The following is a 9,241-nucleotide window of genomic DNA, read 5'->3' as shown; positions in this document are numbered from 1 at the left end:
ATCTAATACCTTTTACTAACCAGACCTTAACCTTGCTTCCAAACCTTGCCATAAACCTCTTTTTACCCATCTAGGTTTTCGGGCCTGTAAATTAATTTACAGGGGAGTCTCGCCGCCCTTAGAACTCATTTAACTGTGTATCTTTGCACCAAATCCTAAGGGTTTGCAGGGGAGCTCTATGAGACTCCCTGTATCCCAATCCTGCCACTAGACCTCAATTAATCCTATTGAGGTATATACCTCACCATTAAGTATTTACCTCATCTTTTGGTTCCCTGTTACCTCTTCACTCATGAGTAGGCCGAGCAAATATAATAAAAATGACAATGCTACCTACACTAATCTACTTATTTAGTGCCATACCAATCAGACTCCCAAAAAACTATTTTACAGATCTAGAAAAAATAGTAACAAGGTTCATCTGGAAAAACAAAAGGTCAAGAATTTCAAGGGAAGTAATGAAAAAAAAAATGCTAATGAAGGTGGCCTAGCTGTATCAGACCTAAAACTATTATAAAGTAGGTGGTCATCAAAACCATTTGGTACTGGCTAAGAAACAGCATAGTTGATCAGTGGAATATGTTAGGATCACAGAACAAAATATTCAATAATTATGGCAATCTAGTGTTTGACAAATCCAAAGACTCCAATTTTTGACATAAGAACTCACTATTTGACGAAAAATTCAGGGAAAATTGTAAAACTAGTATGGAAGAAATTAGGGCTCGACCCACACCTAGCTCCACATACCAAGATAAGAACTAAATGGGTTCATGATTTAGACATAAAGAGTGATGTTGGGGGCAGCTAGGTGGCGCAGTGGATAGAGCACCAGCCCTGAATTCAGGAGGACCGGAGTTCAAATCTGGTCTCAGACACTTAATACTTCCTAGCTGTATGACCCTGGGCAAGTCACTTAACCCCAGCCTCAGGGGGAAAAAAAAAAAGTGATGTTATAAGCAAATTAGAAAAACATAGGATAGTTTGCCTCTCAGATCTGTGGAGAAGGAAGGAATTTGTGTCCAAAGAACTGGAACTCATAATTGAATACCACATAGATAATTTTTATTAAGTTAAAAAGTTATTGTACAAACAAGATCAGAAGGGAAGCAATAAATTGGGAAATCATTTTTACATTTAAGGGTCCTGATAAAGGCCTCATTTCTAAAATATATAATTGACTCATAAGAATTCAAACCATTCTCCAATTGATGAATTGATAAATGGTTAAAGGATATGAACAGATAATTTTCAGATGAAGAAATTAAAACTTTATAATCATATGAGAAAATGCTCTAAATCACTATTAATCAGAGAAATGCAAATTAAAACAATTCTTAGATACCACTATACACCTCTCAGATTGACTAAGATGACAGGAAAAAGGATGAATGTTGGAGGGGATATGGGAAAACTGGGACACTAATAAATTGTTGGAACTGTGAACAGATCCAGCCATTCTAGAGAGCAATTTGGAACTATGTTCAAAAAATTATCAAACCTTTGACTCAGCAGTGTTTCTACTAGGCCTATATCCCCAAGAGATCTTAAAGAAAGGAAAGGGGCCCCCATGGGCAAAAATATTTGTGGCAGCTCTTTTTGTAGTGGCAAGGAATTGGAAACTGAGAGAATTCCCATCAATTGGAGAATGGCTGAATAAATTATGGTATATGAATATTATGGAATATTATTGTTCTATAAGAAATAATCACGAGGATTATTTTAGAGAGGTCTGCAGAGACTTACATGAACTGATGCTAAGTGAAATGAGCAGAACCAGAAGATCATTGTACAAGATCAATATTATATGATACACGATCAATATTATATGATGATCAATTCTGATGAATGTGACTTTCCAACAATGAGCTGATTCAGGCCAGTTTCAATGATCCTGTGATGAAGAGAGCCATCTACACCCAGAGAGAGGATTGTGGGAACTGAATGTGGATCACAACATAACATTCTCTTTTTGTTGTTGTTGGCTTGCATTTTGTTTTCTTACTCATTTACTTTCTTTTTTTGATCTGATTTTTCTTGTGCAGCAAGAGAATTGTATAAATATGTTTATACATATTGAATTTAACATATATTTTAACATGTTTAACATATACTGGATTGCCTGCCATCTAGGGGAGGAGGAGATGGGGGGGAAGGAGGAGAAAATCTGAAACACAAGGCTATGCAAGGGTCAATGTTGTCAAATTATCCATGCAGATGTTTTGAAAAAAAAAATCTTTATTAAAGAGAGAAAGAGAGAGGGAGGGAGGATAACAAAACAAACCTATGGAAACTTGATTATAAAGAATAGCTAAAAGGAGAAAGAGAAAAAGCAAAAAGTAACCTGAGCTTCCTCTAGCATATGAAGTGCCCTTCTCTAGCAAAAGAATAGGATCAGACCACACCAATTAATTATATATTACTTCCATTGCTCTTATTCTCTTTCTTTCTTTCCCCATCTTTTTATTGGTAAGGAAAGAGGGATAAAAGAGAGGAAATGATATAGAGAGGAACGTGCTATTATTGAAAATGAAATATATCCATTTAAAAAGAATACACAAGAAACAGTTGGAACATAAAACTTCACACAGTTAAAATGAGGGACTGGAATAAAATGTAGCATGCTTTAGGTGAATTTAAAAAAGCAGTGGAAGGTATTATGATCTTAGATAAACACTATGATAGGAATGATTAAAACAAACAAGGAAATTGAATTGTTCTTAAAAACACCTTAGATAATAAAACAATATCAGTACTAATGTACAGATATGTGTGTATTAATTGCATAGCATCTTAAAAATTGCTAAACGACAGGAAGAAATAATAAAGCAGTACTTGTTATAGACTTCAGAGTGCTCTTTTCAGACATAAATACTGCAAAGAAAAAAATCTAAGGATCTGAAAAGAATACTAGAAATGTTCATTGTGATAGTAACTTTGGCAGTTACTGAATGGAAATCAAGAATCATGACATCATAGATACAGAACTGGAAGAAATCTTTTAAATGTTCGAGTCCAGCCCTCTCTTTTTCCAGAGGAGGAAACAGATACAGAAAATTAAAGAATCATAGACTTAGATAGTTGGAAGAAACTTCAGGGGCAGCTAAGTGATTCAGTGGATAGAGCATCAGCCCTGAAGTCAGGAGGAATTCAAACACTTAACACTTCCTAGCTGTGTGACCCTGGGCAAGTCATTTAACCCCAATTACCTCAGCAAAAAGGAAAAAAAAACCTTCAATGCCCATCTTTACTACAACACATACATGAAAGGAATCTAATTCTAACATATCTGACATGTAGTCATCTAGCTTCTCTTGAAGCCCTTCAAAGAGAAAGAACTCACCACCTCCTAAGACAGCTCATTCCACTTTTGTTGTACTAACATCAAGCCTTTTTCACAACTTCCACCCATTGTTCCTGGGTCTCTTCTCAAGGGCCAAAGACTAGCTCTTGAAGTAAGATAGCTAATACATCCCTGAAGTCTTCAGTTGAAAAATACCTGACTCCTTGAACTGATTTTCATATGCAATGGACTCAAGACTCTTCATCACTTTAGGATTGTAGAAAACTAGGAGCTAATTCAGAATCCAAAGAATTTGAGTGGGCTAAAAGGGAGCATACCAGTTTAATTCATGAAAAGGAACGATTTGTAAGGAAAGCACCTCCCCCAGGGTTGGAAAAGAACCTTATAAATTTTGGAAGTTTAGAAGATCAAACATACTACCATCTTTCTGGAACATTAGCCCTGGTGACATTTACTGCATTAGAAACTATAAATAGCCTGGTTATATTTTCAAAGCAAAACAATGAATCTAGTAAGGAAAAATCAAAAATGGGAAAATAACACTATTTTTTAAGGGGAATACTATAAAGGATTTTGCCATATCCTCTTAACCTTGAGCGTTCTCCTGGAATCTATATGTGCTGATAAGAGAGCATTACAGCCTTTTTGGACTATGTTTTGTACCTATTCTTTCTATGACACCATAATAAATAGCCCTTCTTTAAAGCTAATTATCCAATTGACTGGTTGATACCAAGTGGAAATCATGAGGAAAATCACTGTCGGGGGTTCCTGAGCAGTAGCAGAACTTTTTAAATTTTTTCCACTCATGATCCCTTTTTGCCTGAGAATTTTTTACATGACCCCAGGTATATAGGTATACAAATCAAACATTTACTGATAATAAATCACAAATTTATTTTAAAACAATTTTTTGGTATATATATATATATATATATATCATTTTGCTATTAAAGATGAAAGCAAATTTGTATAATAAGGAGATGGATGTACTTGTTTATTTTTACATAATTAAATTTTGACAAAATATTTGATATCTTTTATTGTTGCCAAACTTTTTGCAATCCCCACATTCAGTTATGCAATTCCATATGGAGTGATGACTCACAGTTTTAAAAAGCTTTGAGCCATAGAATTAAACATTCTCCCCACAACCTCTCAGGACTACCTTTAGATTCTAAGGGATAAATATGAATCTTGTTCTGAGAACCTGAACTACTTATTAGAAGGGAGGTTTAGGAAATTAGCTCCAGAGTATGTGTTTTTGCTAAGACAAAGAAAAGAGAAAATAAGGGGAAAAAAATAATGATTTCAGACATAAAACTAGGTGCTAATTTTTAAAGACTGATAACATAAATTATTAGGTAATTTTAGAGGAAAAGGATTATCAAAAAGGAAAATGAACAGATAAAGTCATAGAGTTATCAAATTATTAATTATATGTCAATAGAATGACAAATTAAGTGGAATAATTATAAGTATAGAAAATACTCAGAATAAAAAATAAAAAACTTTAAAAGCCCAATTTCAGAAAAGAAATTAAACAAGCCATAAATGAATTCCCAAAAGTGGTAACCAAATTTTTGTTCCCAGTATCTTTATACTATTAAAAACTATTGAGGATCTATCCAAAGAGTTTTTATGTAGGTTTTATTTACAGATATTTACCATATTAGAAATAAAAACTAATTTTGAATTTGTAGACCCTCTAAAATAGTTTTCAGAGATCCTCAGGATACACTTTGAAAACCATTAGTATAGGTGGCAGCTAGGTGGCGCAGTGGATAGAGCACCAGCCTTGAATTCAGGAGGACTTGATTTCAAATCTGGTGTCAGACACTTAACACTTCCTAGCTGTGTGAACCTGGGCAAGTCACTTAACCCCAACCTCAGGGAAAAAAAAAAAAAGAAAAGAAAGAAAGAAAACCATTAGTATAGTGGGGAAAAAGTTAGATTTTTAATCAGGAAGACCCAGGGTCAAATCCTACTCTTAGATTCTTACTAGCAGTGTGATCCTGGGCAAGTTATTTTATTTTCTTCAATCCCTCATCTATAAAAAGTTAGCTGCCTCTACATTACCTTCCAGCTCTAAATCTTTGAGAGAAATGTGTTTCTAAGTGAATTTACAGTGGCCAAGAATTTATGATACTGAATAAGATAGATAAAAGTCATTGTGAAATATTTCAGCAGCAAAATATTGGAGTTGTAATCAGTAGTTTACTGTAGCTCTATAAAAATTGTCATTGGGATATCTGAAGAATTGCTCTATCCCTAACCCACCAAGAATCAATCAAAGAAACACTAATGTTTAGCTTGGATAGACATGAAAGTCCTTTGCCTCCATATGGAAATACAGTAGTGAAGTGGGTTATGGTCCCTTTAAGAAACTATATTTCCTATTGATCTGTGATTCCTTTCAGATTCTCAGCCCCTCCTGGCTGAGACATATCCTCTCCAGAAAAAAAAAAAAAAAGTTGTCTTTCCCTGGATGCCAAAGCCTTTAATTCACAAGTACAGGTCAAAAGTCTCCCTTTGAATTCCAATAGGAGATTTGGGCTTGTCCCAGCCCCCACTGGATCTGAGGCAACTTGGGCTCTCCCAGACCCCACTGGTTCTGATCTGCTCAGGTTTCCCAACCCCCACCAAGACAAACAACATAATGAGCTTCCATCAATTAAAGTCTTTGCAGGTGGACCTTGGCAGCTCCGTTTTCTGCCAGGACCTTCTGTCCACTGAGAACTGCATTCTCAGTGCAAAACTCCATTTTCCATAGATCTGCCTGCTGGAATGATATTCTTTTCCAGTGTTATCCTCTCCCTATCCTCACCTATTACCCTGATCATACTTTATGCCTCTCTGTCAGGATTTCTAACCTTACTTCCAATTCAGTGACCTTTCTTCTTGTGGCTACAGCCTGACCATTAGAGACTCCACTGTATTTAACAGTGGAGTGGGAGAAGGGCTCAAACCTAGCTTCTCTTAAGTTTCTCTGTTTATCTTCCCAGAACAGATGAAAGAGAGTGCTGGCCTGAGACCCCGAGAGGGGTCCCCAGAACGGCCATGTGTCTCCTTGGCCTAGGGGAATGGGAGGGCAGGATGTTAAAGAGATACTTCCTCTCGTGTCTTGGAGTTCCTGCCTTCCAGCAGGGCTTTCTAGTGGGAGAAAAAGGAATTTAGGAGTGCCTTGAGATGCAAAGGAACATGCTTTGTCTCTGGAGGGGCTGGACAGAGGGAGTTTCCTCAAGCCAAGTATCTCTGCTCAAGGAAGGATTATAGAGGCAGAGGTGTTTCTAGATTGTGGACAGGTAAAATCTTTTAGTTTTCCCAAATTCTTGCAGCCTCTCTCGTATCTCTAAAGACAGAGAGTGAGACAAAAGGAGGCCTTTTGTCAAGTCACAGCAATTCGTAAAGAATTGTGCACTATTGTAGAGCTCTAACAATGACCCAAGCTTAACCTGAGTGGCTGGGTGTTCACTGCAGGATAGGGAAAGAAAAAAAAGGTCTTTTACCTTGTCCAGAGTTCTGTATATCCTGGTCCCACTATCTGTAAAAATAGAGTATGACAAAAAGAGGCCTTTTTGCCTGAAAATGCAGATACTCTCCCCGGGAGAATACTGCCTACAGCCCAGATCCAGTCTGGATGCCCACTAATTTTAGAGATAGAGTGAGACAAAAGAAGGAACACAGGTATTCTTCCTGGAAGAATACTGCACCAACAGTTCAAAACCCAAATTGTTCTGAGTGTCTAGAGTTTGGGGGTTCCGTTTGGTCAACAAATTATGTCTAGTTTTTGGGGTTCTATTCAGTCAGGGAACCAAATGATGAGGTTTAGATTTACGGAACCAAAATGAAATTAGGGTTTCTAGTGGTCAGGGAGTTAAAAGATAAGGTCTAGTGGCAGGTTTGAGGTTCAGGGAACCAAATGGAGAGTTTGGCTCCCCCGCAACTCCTTGAGATTCAGCACAAGGATAGGGAGTTTTAAGGACTCCCTTCTGGCAGTGCAGAGATTTTCTGTAAAAGAATTTACAGACCCAAAAACCTAGATTGATAAAAGAGGTTTATTATAGGAATTGGAAGTAAGGTTAGAAATCCTGACAGAGAGGCATAAAGTCTGGTTAGAGAAATGCGTGAGGATAGGGAGAGGATAACACTGGAAAAGAATATTATTCCAGCAGGCATGGAAAATGGAGTTTTGCACTGAGAATGCACTTCTCAGTGGGCAAAAAGTCCTTCCCTTTCCTTCCCTTCCCTTTTTTTTTTTTTTTTCATTCCAGAACAGGTGCTCTACCAAAAGGTAGATGTAAGTAAGTTGATGTAAACTCATTATATTGGTTTTCTTGGTGGTGATAAGGTCAAGGAAGAGACAGCCCAAGATAAAAATAATTAACAGGAAAATTCTTGTCTTGGGAGAGGTTAAAAGGAGATAACTTGAGATACAAATGATTAAGAGAAATTCCTGTCTTATTTACAAATATCTCCAGAATAACATCTTGGATAACATCTCTGTGCAAACGTTGTTTTATGACCCTGTTTATGTATAAAATGAAGTTCTAAAATTGTTTTCCTCGCACTCGGTTTATACCTGCCTTGTGCCCTCCAACTGGCCAATAGCACAGAGTCCCCTGTAAAGGAATTTACAGACCCAAAAACCTAGATTGATAAAAGAGGTTTATTGTGGGGTTTGGAAGTAAGGTTGAAAGGTGTTAAGTAAAGAGAAGAGGGCACTGGAACCAGGCATAAGGCTGCCATGTTTGGGACCTCTGCAAAGAGAGGGCTCCAGTCTGGCTCTTTTATAATAGGGGATTTTGGCTATAAGCTGAAGGGGGCTTGTGGGTGGAGCCCCAGGTTGGCTCTGGGCTGGGTTTCAGCCAGGGTTAGAATTTGAATTGAATTCAATGGGTTTTGGTACTGAGCCAGATAATAAAGATGAAACTGTGTTTAGGGTGGAGTCCCCTACCTGAGGTGGAGTCCCCTACCTGAGGTAGAGTCCAAGGAGGTTTTCTCCTTTAAGGATTTTTCAGAGTTTTGGGGTTTCCTCGTCAATTCTAAAGTCTTCTGGCTGTGGAATTTGTGATCATGAGGCATTCCCCCCAACCTTGAAGTACTATTATTGTGGCAATCTGTGTGTCAGTGATTATAAAAGTCCTCTGGCCTAGGAATGTATTAATAATCCAAATTGCTTTGGATCACTGAACCACTGAGAAGAACCAAATCTTTCATAGTTGCTCATCTCACAATCTTGCTGTTACTGTGTATAATGTATTCCTGGTTCTTGTTTTGCTCAGCATCAGTTCACATAAATCTTTCCAGGCCTTTCTAAAATCAGCTTGTTCTTCATTTTTTTATAGAATGATATTATTACATTATTTACATATATCACAACTTGTTCAGTCATTCCCCAATTTTCCAATTCTTTACTACCACAAAAAGAGCTGCTACAAACATTTTTTGCATGTGTGGGTCCTTTTTTCTCCTTTAAGATTTCCTTGGGATATAGACCCAATAATGGCACTGCTGTGTTAAAGGAGATGCAGTTTTATAGCTCTTTGGAATAGTTCCAGATTGCTCTCCAGAATGGTTGGATTATTTCACAACTCCACCAACAATGCATTATTCGTATTCCAATTTTCCCACATTCCCTCCAACATTTTTCATAATCTTTTCCTGCATTTTAGCCAATCTGAGAGGTGTGAGGTGATTAACAATCCTTTTTGAGGTCTCTTTGGATATAATATAAGGGATAAGGTCTTTTTCATCTGTAACATTTCATATTCTAATATTTCATATTGTACAGAAAAACTACAAAATTGGGTTGGACAAGCTAAGATCAGTGCTACTCTGGAAATGTTATCAAAATATTATCAAAGAAAGGAACTCCATAAATTTCACATTAATTAGATTCTCCAGAATGAGGAGTTTCAACAACATGTTTATTTA

The sequence above is a fragment of the Sminthopsis crassicaudata genome, chromosome 2, assembly GCF_048593235.1.
Source record: "Sminthopsis crassicaudata isolate SCR6 chromosome 2, ASM4859323v1, whole genome shotgun sequence".
NCBI classification, from domain to species: domain Eukaryota; kingdom Metazoa; phylum Chordata; class Mammalia; order Dasyuromorphia; family Dasyuridae; genus Sminthopsis; species Sminthopsis crassicaudata.
This window is presented reverse-complemented; position numbering follows the sequence as displayed.